This window comes from Seriola lalandi, unplaced genomic scaffold (assembly GCF_002814215.2).
Source record: "Seriola lalandi dorsalis isolate HSWRI2012SDOR001 ecotype SW California unplaced genomic scaffold, Sedor1 jcf7180002054688, whole genome shotgun sequence".
NCBI lineage: Eukaryota > Metazoa > Chordata > Actinopteri > Carangiformes > Carangidae > Seriola > Seriola lalandi.
The window spans coordinates 2,723,323-2,734,710 of NW_019525241.1; the positions used below are offsets into that span (position 1 = coordinate 2,723,323).

The following is an 11,388-nucleotide window of genomic DNA, read 5'->3' on the forward strand; positions in this document are numbered from 1 at the left end:
ATTTACATCATCCGCAAAAGCAGAAAGGGTTGGGGGGATGCTCAAGGCTGCAGGACCCAGGCAAAGACAACCCGCTGAGCCGGTCCCTCAACCTGCACAGTAGAGGCTCAAAAGCTAAACTATATAGCAGCCCGGAAATGGGACAGCCGTGTCTCACCCCACGCCGTACAGGGAGTGGCCAGCTCAGTCCTCCCCCTATCTTCACCAAACACTGTGCATTGTGATAACAGTGAACCAGTAGTGGTATCTGTGTTCCTATTCAGCCCTTCTTCAATGTTTTAAATTTCGGACTCAAGGTCTTTGATTGCTGTTTTTACCCTGGCAGAAGAGTGGGATGTGTACTGCTGACAGAAGACACGAATCTGGGCTTTGCCAACCTCCCACCACAACTTAAGGGAATCAAAATCAGAAAGAAAAAAAATCCAAAAGAATTCAAAACTTTGGCTTTCAAAAGTTCTGTCTTGCAATAATGTGCTGTTAAAATGCCAGCAGGACTTAACCTGTTCACCTGGCGAAATGATAAGTTCTGCTGTTACTAAGTGATGATCTGTGAAGCCAACTGGATATATATCACACTGAAGCAATCTGGGACAGAGTTTTTGAAGCATAAAATCTGTCTAGTCTAGCGGTACACATCTGGTTATTGCAGACCCTGACCCATGTGTACTGTCGGGATTTTCGATGTTTTTCTCTAAAAATGTCTAACAGATCGAGGTGTGATATTACAGTATTAAGAGTCCTGGATGACTGTGGGTGGGGTTCTTCTCCTATCCTGTCTTCAGTAAAGTCTATGGTGCAGTTGAAATCACCACCAATAATGATATGGTCTTGATGGTGGTTCAGTAACTTCCTACTCTTTCTGCTCCGTTATTGTGGGCATAGATATTAATGAAACAGAAAACCAAGTTTTCTATTTCTGCCAACAATTAACAAACGACCATTCACCACTTCAGACCACAACAGGATAAAATGGTTGCATTTGCAGATGTTTTAAAAAGAACTGCTACCCCTGCACTGAAGTTTGTTCCATGAGTTTGTTCCATGACTAAGATTATAAGAACCCTCCCACCATAAACCCCAATCTGTCTCATCAGATGTATTTGTGTGTGTTTCTTGTAAGAACAACACATCGATCCCTTTTTGATTTGAGACCTCAGAGATTAGTGCCCTTTTCTGCCTATCCCTCTCACCATTTATGTTTAAAGATCCTATCTTAAGTCTCTTTATAGAGAGGTCAGAAAAGAGAAATAGACAAGCAGAAACCAGCAGAGAGCAGTGGATAGAGAAAAACACCTTGTGATGCATGATCATTTTTTACTTCTTTGTCTTTTTTGCAATTTTACCTTTTCTCAGAGTGGTAATGTGCTTCTTCAGAGGGAAGCGCTTCTTTTCATCCAAGAGGTCAAACCCAAAGTACATTAACAGATCTAGTGAATTTTTCAGTGTCACTGAAATAATCACTCATGTTTAGTGATCTTTTGTAAGTTTCATCCAAAAAGAGATTGATTCTCTCCAGTGAATAAAGATCTGTACTCCTTCAAGACGTGTCAGCAATAGACACATTATCTTACTCAATCATTTTCCATGTCCTCTCCATCACATGAAGCCTGGCTGCTGCACAACCCCTGTCCTTCATTTATAGCCACCTTTTTTCAAGGAGGACTTGTAGAAACTGCTCCTTCATTATTTCCAACCAACTGTGTTTTTCCATTAACTTCTACAGACTTGGAGCTACGCAGATTTCTTGAGGCGCCCGCCGGGCAGCCGGACACGGACCCGGAACCGGCTGCAGCGCCAGACGCAACCGCGCTAGTCCCGGACGCACCGGCCGCCGCCTCGGAGCTCGCGGAGCCGCCGTACTACCGCCAATCACTCTCTTGTCCTTGTGCGGACACGTTAAACGATTGTGTCCCACATCTCCACATTCAAAGTATCTCATCTTTCCCAAACTGGCATACACCATATAATAACCGTCACAGTGCTTGACTCTGAAAGATACCTCCAGAGTCTGTGTGGGTGAGTCTAAAAACATGAACACCTGTCGGCTTAGAGACTGCACATGCTTGAGACCCTAAGTCTTTACACCCCAAGGTGACAGTTTTAAACCCACTCGCAAATTTCCCAAACCGACGTAGCTCCAACAGCTCGTTAGGAATGAACGGCGGAACACCTGTAACGGTAATCCGCGTGGAGGGAACCGACAGCGGGGAAACTTGCACAAATAAATCCCTAATGAACACGCCGCTCTCTATCAGCTTGTAAACCAGTGATTCACTCTTAAGGAACACAACCACAGCTTTGTTCATTGGAGATACATAAACCAGATTGTTATGTCCTACCTGCTCACCTGCAGCCAGCAGAACTTCCTCAACAGTAACAGTACCATCCGGAGGGACTATCCGCACTCCCTGTCGGATAGACGGAGGAGCTGAAATACCCGCCAGCAACACCGACAATCACACCAACAACTCGACAGAAAAAACTATTAAAGTGGCTTACCTGATCATGCAGATAGAAACAGTGGAAGAACAGTTGGAAAAACAGACACAAACCAATTCAAACTCCGCGCCACTCGTACGTCCACCACCGCCACTCATGCTCACATTCACCGGAAACTAGAGGAGAGGAGAGGTTAAGTACGGTGGCCCTGAGAGCTCAACACACTTAAACTTAAGAAAACACATGCAAATACACAAAAGCACTACAAATTCAGAAAACGTCATCAATTTGACAACACAATGCGCTGCAAATTCACGCAACACAATGGGAGTGTTTCCAGGGGACACCAAAAAGTGATGAACCTGGCTGGGACTTGTTCTGTGTGTATGCACAATTGTGACTTTTGAAGTTAAAAGCATTGGATAATAAGTGTGTCCCAGACAGGTTCATCACTCTCTCTTTTTTTGCCTTAATTCCAAAAGTGAGAGAGAGACAGAATGATATGCAGCAAAGGGCCACAAGTTGGACCCATGCCGCTGCGGTTAGGATTATTCCTTCAAGGTGCCCCCACCAACCCCTTTGCATTGCATTGAGCTCTCAGGGCCACCATAGAGAAATGGTGAGCACAGATAAGAATAGTGTTCAAGAGGGAAGGTAAATACAGCAGTTAAATACAGCCGTTTTTTTGTTCATAGTCGTATCTCCTTTTCTGTCCTCCCTTTCCTCAGAAGGCTTTGCAAATACTTCCCTTTTCCCTTCCCATTTGTGTTTGTGTGTCATCACTTTTCTGTGAGAATAAAATGTATGTACCTCATTTATTTTATGTATATTTATCATTTAAGTATTGTTTGATGACCTTGGTGTCAATATTACTTGAGTAACAGGGATATTGAAAAACAAAACTAAACTAAACAAAACAAGAAAAAAGAAATTGGTGGGGCATGTACTATAAAGGCTTAGTCTTAACTGCAGTGGCCCTGGTTTTAATCTGACCTGTGACCATCATTCACCACTTTTGAGATCTGTCTTATCCGCAGACTGTCAGAAGTGGTTCATTTTGGGCTTTACAAACATGATACAGTGTCAAGAGGCTGTTCTTTTCTTTTTAAATTATTGCCTGTTTGTAATATAGGCAGTGACCACTGGATAGTGCTAGAAACCTCACAAGACCCCTGCTCTCCTGCAGCTGCCTGTGGGGGATGCTGGACATTGCTAAGAAGAGGAACATTGTTTAGGCTACAATATGTCTCTTAAAATGGCAAGAGAGCAATTGATATATGCTTTAAAGGACAAGTTAGATACCACATGAGCAGTTTGTTTTTCTCTATGACATGAACAGGTACAGCATTTTAGATTTGCCATATAGACAAGTCAATAAACTAATCTGGATGACATGGAGGACGATCAGTGTCATGAGTGTCTTTCGGTTGACAAAAAATTACACACCGCTGCTGGTGGAGGCTCTTGGCATACCAGACTGGTTTGTCTGTGAGCAGACAGGTGTGGTGCTACTGAGGAGGCTGACATACCTTTGCTGTTACAGTGAGATGATGCAGCAGTCTTGTGCATGGCACAAAACAGTGTGCTTCAGAGTGAAGCAACAGTACATTAAACCCAGTTGCTTTGCAGATATATGCTGACTGCATACACCAGACGGATGCTGCTTTGGCTTCATAGTGTGACCTATCACCAGACCAGGAATGAACCAGGACCAGTGATGTACAATAGCCAAAAAAGAGTAGATAAGAAAGAGTAGTTGCCATATCATATACAAATTGGTTCAATTGCCAGTCTATGGCATGCAGTGTCCTTTGTTGGCCATCCAGTGAGTCTGTATAGAAATTTTGCTGCATATCTACTCCATGTCCATCTCACTCATCAGATGATGGCATTCAACAAATGTATGAGTGGAGTGAGAGTGTCTGTAGAGTCATACTTCTGAGAAATTGCAATTTACTTTAAGTTCCTAGACTTAAAAATTGGGTTGAGTGGCGTAGATAAACTCTGTGTTGTATCTGGCTTGCCACTAGCCTGTATGGTAATCAGATATCAATTTTGGATCCATATTCAGGGCTATTTTTCATGAATTATTCCCTCTTTATCCACTTATTCAGGTCATATCTATCAATTGCAACGATGATCTTGAAATTCTTGAAAAATATCTTGAAAAAAATCTTGAAAAAAGTAGTATAGTATAGTAGTATAGAGATAACCAAGAAGAAAGACACAACTTTATGTATAAATTTATATCTTTATATAATGGAAAGTAGAATAACAGAAAGACAAATAGAAAAACTCAAATAAAACTGACTGCAAAATTTGAAACACATCACTCATTCCCAGTGACTTATAAGTGGATCCATGGTGTCTGGACTTTCTCGGTGGAGCCTGATTTGAGGTTGGATTATAGGTTCTGTTCAGCCATGGCATGAAAATCCGTCTTGGGTGATCTGATTACAAGTGTAAGCACAGGTGTAACTGTACCAGAGACACATCTTATTAAAAAGTCTTAACTTAAGTAACTTCATTATTACTTTGTTGTTACTTCATTCACGTTAAAATGGCATAAATAAATAGTTATAAATAATTCATTAAAATACATAAATACATTGGTTAAAAGTGTGTACATTTCATTAAATAAGAGCAATTTAAAAATTGCTGATAGTAATTTAATGGGTACAATTAAAAGTATGCCTATAAAAGTTGTAATGACGTTTCCCCTTTAAGAGGCTCGGTGTCCTGTGCTCTTGTTGACATAACATAAGCTCAGAAAACAGAGTGGCGTAAACAAACAGAGAAGTTTATGGGCAAAATACTACTTACAAATGGTGAATTACAACCGGAAAAATAACAACTACCTGACCGGTGATTTATGGAAGTCATATCTAAACAGACTACAACGGGTTTGGTGAGTTTTAACTCGTTTTATTGGAACTGTGTTTGTAATGTTATGCACTTGTGAATGCTAATGCTAGCTAAGAGCTAATAACTGTGTGGAGAAAGCCACGAGCATGGACTGTGGCCAGTTAATAAAGTTGGGTTTAGTTTATTGACGAGGCTAAATAATAACGTGCATTTTGTTTGTGAGACAGAGTTAATTACATGAAAGAGACGAGTGTGTGGGATCAGAAGCTCACCACTACAACGCCATTTTCAGGTCTAATTAAATGACGTAGCAGTAACATTATGGTTATGACACACAGTGATTGTTAAACTTTACTGTTTTGATTTATTAATAGAGTGAATTATTTACTGCATGACCTGTAGTACAGGTCGGGTTTTTTCTGGTTCTTTATTTACGTTTTAAGTGAAGATTATTCCGCTGCATGTGGGGAGACGCACACAGAAACAAGATGGCGAGCCAAACCCGCGGTCTACGTTCCTAAAGATAAGGATTCGTTATTACGCCAGTGAGAGGACCCAGTGCTTGCGTGTGGGACTATGGTTGAACTTGCTGCCACAGCGTTGGGAGTGTTGGGATTAGTTTCTTCGAACTGAACTGAATTGGAATTCATAACTAACTGAACTTTAAGTGGATTGAATAACACATTCATGCTGTATTTTGTATTCGTAATTTTCAAGTGTTATGATTTTGGGTACAGTAATGTTCATTCAGTTTTAATTTGGAAACTGTGAAGTCTTATTTCACCTGTGAATGGAAGAAAAAAGTTAACTCAAGAAAGTAACAGAACCAATATAGGTACATCTAGTAACCTAAAAGCAAGATAACCACTTATAGACCGATCTTATAATAGAAAACTGAATCTGAAATTCTAAAATAAAGGATTCAAACAAACCATCCAGCCTGGGTGGATTACCTGAACTAAACTATTCCTTACCCAGGTAAAAGAACTAACAGGAGAAAAAGTGAGTTTGATTGACATTTTCATTACCTGCAGGAGTATTCATTGGTTTGAGTAAATTGTTATATTTGTATGTTTTGTCTGTGTTTAAATTGAGTAAAGTGCCGGCTTTTGTATTTAAAGTCCCTGGTCTCTGCTCTAATTTTATGCCGTCAACCCTGCTCTAGTCCAACCGAGGACTGGTCCGGTGTCCAACTGATATGGGCACTCTATCCTGATTTAACCGTAACTAAGACATCCATTACTGACATTTGATTTGATTTCTACTTTGTTTGGCAGGCCCAAACATCCCTCTCCTCAGCAACGTTTACCAGCTACTCCCAGGCGATCCTGAGGAGTTCACTGTGAGTAATTATTAGATAACAGAATAAAATGGAGTGAAGTAAAACATGAATAAAGTTGTAACCTTTCAGTTTAAAGTCATGTGGAAAGGTTTTATATAGTCAGGATGGCCGAGCGGTCTAAGGCGCTGCGTTCAGGTCGCAGTCTCCCCTGGAGGCGTGGGTTCGAATCCCACTTCTGACATGAGCATTTTCATTCTTATTCCAAAATGTGCAGTGCTTGTGCTCCTCCTACATGGATTAGCTGAGCTCAGATCTTTCTGGAATTTGTTTTAAGGTAAGATTACGGATAGAGGACACAAAAGGCACCCAGACGTGAACGCACACAAGATGTTTTTGAGATCTGATTGCTCAGACCACATTTTGAGGTGGTCTGGGCCACATGTGGCCACATTACTTTAGCAGTGTGAACAATGATTCTGTTGTTTTGGATGATCTTAAAACACCAGAAATGCTATCGTGTGCTTCCATGGTGTAATGGTTAGCACTTTGGACTTTGAATCCAGTGACCTGAGTTCAAATTTGGTGGAACCTGATTTAAAATGCATTTACAGATCGATGGCGTTAATGGTAATACTGTGGGTGTGTTATTATAGGTACCAGTAAGACTATCATCCATGGGATCACTAACCAAAGCTTTACTGTACCCATGTGTGGTATTCCAATGATGTTGTCTAATCCTCCTGAAAATTCTTACATAGAGGTCACAGGATGGCTGGACAACCAAAGCAGTCTGACTGGTGTAGCAGGTTACATTGGATAGCAGCAGCGGCAGCAGTGACATCCAACCTGACCCCCATTCTTTGACACACTACCCTGCTTTCCCACCTGGTATAAGTACCCCTAGCCTCTACCAAACATCACCTAGTGCAGAGACCCTAGACACTAGCACCACACATCTCGAATACCTTTACAATTTAACCACACTGATATTTACATAAACTAACCTTTGGCCTAACAGATCAAAATAGAATACATAATAAACTAAAGAAATACCCAACAAAAGCCAAACTTAAGTAAAACCCCTCTACCCACTCCCCTCTCTCCTTCCTGCCCACTTGGTACAGCCTGATGAGGTAATTGACACCTGCTGAGTCTGGCAGCATTCCCATGTGTGCACTCCATGAAAACACGCCCCCCGGAAGTAGACCTCAAACAGAGAGAGTGGTTAGTAGGGGTTCCCAAAATAAAAGCACAACAAAAAATAAACTTCCTGTTTTAGCCAATGTGTATTGTTTTTTCACCTTAGTGAGGCGGGATGCTTGCCAGCACCCTCACAGTACCAGTAAGAAAATGAAATACCAACCTAGTATGAATAGACTGATGTATGTTAGAGATTTATCAGAAACCAAATACACTTTCGTACTTCACAGAACTCCATTAATGACTGGTTCTGCTCATTTTCAATTCCATTGAAAATGGAAAAGTGTGAAGGATTCACATGTTCAATATTGTATCTTTATTTTTTATTATTTATTGATTTATTAATTTTTATTATATTTTCAAGTAATCTGTATACATAGCATAAATAGTATTCAAACATGGAACCATTTTGACCAGTAATAATATCATCAAATCTTATCAGATAAGACTGGACTTTCTTCACATTTTATTGTAAATATTTTATCTTGTTAGTTTTTTGGGGGTTTTTTCCCTATTAAAGCTATCTGACCTGCAGTACTTGCTTGTTTTATCTTAGCTTATATTTCTTTTCCTTTTATTATGTTTATTGATATGCACCAAAGCAAAATCCTTGTATGTTGAAAACCTAATTATAAATAGCAAGGCTCTGATTCTGACTGGTAGCCTCCTCAAAAACTGGCCTTTGCTGCCCTCTAGTGGATACCCAAAGAAATGCAAGTGCTGTAGCAGTTCGTTCATGTAATCTGCAACACAACTACACTCGTCGAGAGAGATACCTTTAACCGAGAGATACCTACGCGTCTCGACACAACAGTGACACAGTACAGGTGCTGCTGAAATAAAAAATAAACTTGTCAGAAGTGGGATTCGAACCCACGCCTCCAGAGGAGACTGCGACCTGAACGCAGCGCCTTAGACCGCTCGGCCATCCTGACTGTGAGTATGAGTGGATAACACCTAGTCAAATAAATTCCGGGTTATTGCATAGACAACAGGCTTATTCAACCGCTCCGCGCCTGCCGATCAATTGTTTGATTAGAAATAATTTTTGCCACAGAGAAGCTCTAATAATGTAGCAGCCATCTTGGTAAACAGTTTCACCAATCGTCGTCGCCCCCTCCCCCGAGCCTGTGTGTGTGTGTGTGTGTGTGTGTGTGTGTGTGTGTGTGTGCGCGGGTCGAGGGCAGCTCTGTCACGCTGGAGCACCGTGCAGCAGAAATGTACTGTATCTACCGACTAGCTCATAGTTCAACCGTTGTTGATCCAGGTGTATTTTGTATGCCAGCAGCCTGGGGCCCACACAGAGTCAACTATATAATACCAACATGGGTTAATGATGAAAAGTAACCATTAGCCAGCTGATTGTTCTGGGTGTGTTCTTAAATTCAATCTGAAATGGACAGTAAGAGCATCATCAAATTCAGTTTGGGTTTCAGATCGCTCATAGCAGGGGTGGATTTAGTGATGTGGGGGGCAGCTGGGGAACTACTGCACTGTAAAAACACTCAAAAATTCCTGTAGTAAATCATTGATGATTAGACTTGATTTATATTTCAATCATCACAATACCAGTCTATAATAGTGATTTGTTCAAAACAATGCTGTTGAAGTTTGCCACTCAATAATGTTAATTGAGTACATATGAGAAAATAAAGCAATCATCAATCCCCCTAGTAGTAATGATAAAATCTTAATGAAACCGTTCCCTAATTGTGTGGCATCAAATGTGCATGCAAGTTCAGTTAATCTTGAACTTTTGCATTCATTTTGCTCTCTTCTGTTATTTGCCTTTTGTCACTTAAATTGCTGTGGTGTAGCTTTGTAAGAGATGTCAGAATTAACCAAATGATATGCCACACAGCTGACATAATGCATTGGAGAAAACTATTTAAAATTTGCTCTCATGGATAAGTGGGCACCAGTCCTCGGGGAGGACACCACAGAAAAATTTAATTGATTAATGTGATCAGTGTCATTAGAAGCCATGACGCCTCAATTCAATGGATTTCCAGTCTCTACTACAAAAGAACACAACAGGACAACGACTAGGTGTAAATAAAGAAGTGTATTAACTAGACTACTGCCAACAGAGGAAAGTGTTGGGAGAGAATATGTTATGGCTATTTACACTATGACTATACAGCTAATGATACTAAGTCTATGAAGGAGATTTGACGATTAAATATTGTCATATTCCATCATGACATCAACCCCATCGCAGAATTTTAAGACTGGCTTACTATTGAGTCTAATGCACAACATATGCTGAATAAAAAAATTTCTTTGCTCTGAGGCACTTTGCTGTTTGGGTTCAATTGGTTTTGACTTGGCTTGTAAAATATAAGATTGCGCATGGGAGCAAAGACAAAGTTACTTGGAGCATGTGGGTGTCTGAATGCTTATTGAATCAGCTATCTGTAACTCTACTTTAAATCAGGTTCCACCAAGATTTAAACGGGAATCACTGGATTCAAGCTCCAGAGTGCTAACCATTACACCATGGAACCACATCAAACATGTTGTGAGTGCCTCGGAATCGCCCACCAGGAGCTGGAAAACATTATTGCTGGGGACAGGGATGTCTGGGCTTCCTTACTTAACCTGCTACCACCACGACCCTGACCCCGGATTAGAGGTAGAAAAGGGATGGATGGATCGTGGATGGATGGGTTGTCTATTTATTGATCTGTTTATTAATAGGTCATTTTTGCATACAACCACTGTGTCACTGCTTGTATGCCATGTATATATAGAAACCTGTTCAACAGCTATGCCGCTCTGTAAAGTTCCATGTTAATGGTTAGCATTCTCAACTTAGAAATCAGTTATTCACATTCAGTTCTTGGGGGAATCTGATGTATGTTTGTAGATGGAGGACCTAAAAGGTATACAGAGTTGTGTTGCTGAGGTGGGGGACTTAAGTTACGAATCTACGACTTAACTCTGTATCTTGCTGGCAGATTAAGAGATAAAACAGGAACTCAGGAACTAAAATATCTTGGAAGAATGCCTCTACAATGTTATAACTCAGATGTAGCTCCAGTGAAAACATTTATGTCAGAAGTGGGATTCGAACCCACGCCTCCAGAGGAGACTGCGACCTGAACGCAGCGCCTTAGACCGCTCGGCCATCCTGACAAGATAAGCATGCAGACACTACTTTCTGAAAACATGTCAGCCATGTGAACTTTGTTGCTGGTTGTTTAAGATATCCATATGACAATGTCTCCTTATATTAACCCAATTGGACAGCTATAAGTACGCGCACACCTGAACGCAGCGCCTTAGACCGCTCGGCCATCCTGACTATATGAGCTCTTTTTGACACCCATGCCCATGTGGCATGTAGGTTATGAAAAAGTTTTCTAGCTGATCCCAGCCCGTTTCCAGGTGTCGCAGCTGGTGCCCACTATAGTCTGATACAGTCGTGGTTCCATGGTGTAATGGTTAGCACTCTGGACTCTGAATCCAGCGATCCGAGTTCAAATCTCGGTGGGACCTGGTTTTAGGAAGTTTAACAGGCACTAATGGGGCAGTTAACAGCAGATGGTAATGGATCAACATATGACCGATAAAGCAGGTAACTATTATACGTGGAGAAT

At 41.0% G+C, this 11,388-nt stretch overlaps 4 non-coding genes across 4 annotated transcripts; 2 read left to right on the forward strand and 2 right to left on the reverse strand.

The window, feature by feature from the left end:
* Nucleotides 1-6,744: 6,744 nt before the first annotated feature.
* Nucleotides 6,745-6,827, forward strand: trnal-cag (transfer RNA leucine (anticodon CAG)). Its single transcript has one exon. It is a non-coding gene; the product is annotated as a tRNA-Leu (tRNA).
* A 1,811-nt stretch (nt 6,828-8,638) lies between these two features.
* Nucleotides 8,639-8,721, reverse strand: trnal-cag (transfer RNA leucine (anticodon CAG)). Its single transcript has one exon. It is a non-coding gene; the product is annotated as a tRNA-Leu (tRNA).
* A 2,120-nt stretch (nt 8,722-10,841) lies between these two features.
* Nucleotides 10,842-10,924, reverse strand: trnal-cag (transfer RNA leucine (anticodon CAG)). Its single transcript has one exon. It is a non-coding gene; the product is annotated as a tRNA-Leu (tRNA).
* A 291-nt stretch (nt 10,925-11,215) lies between these two features.
* trnaq-cug (transfer RNA glutamine (anticodon CUG)) lies at nt 11,216-11,287 on the forward strand. The gene has a single exon. It is a non-coding gene; the product is annotated as a tRNA-Gln (tRNA).
* The last annotated feature ends 101 nt before the right edge of the window (nt 11,288-11,388 follow it).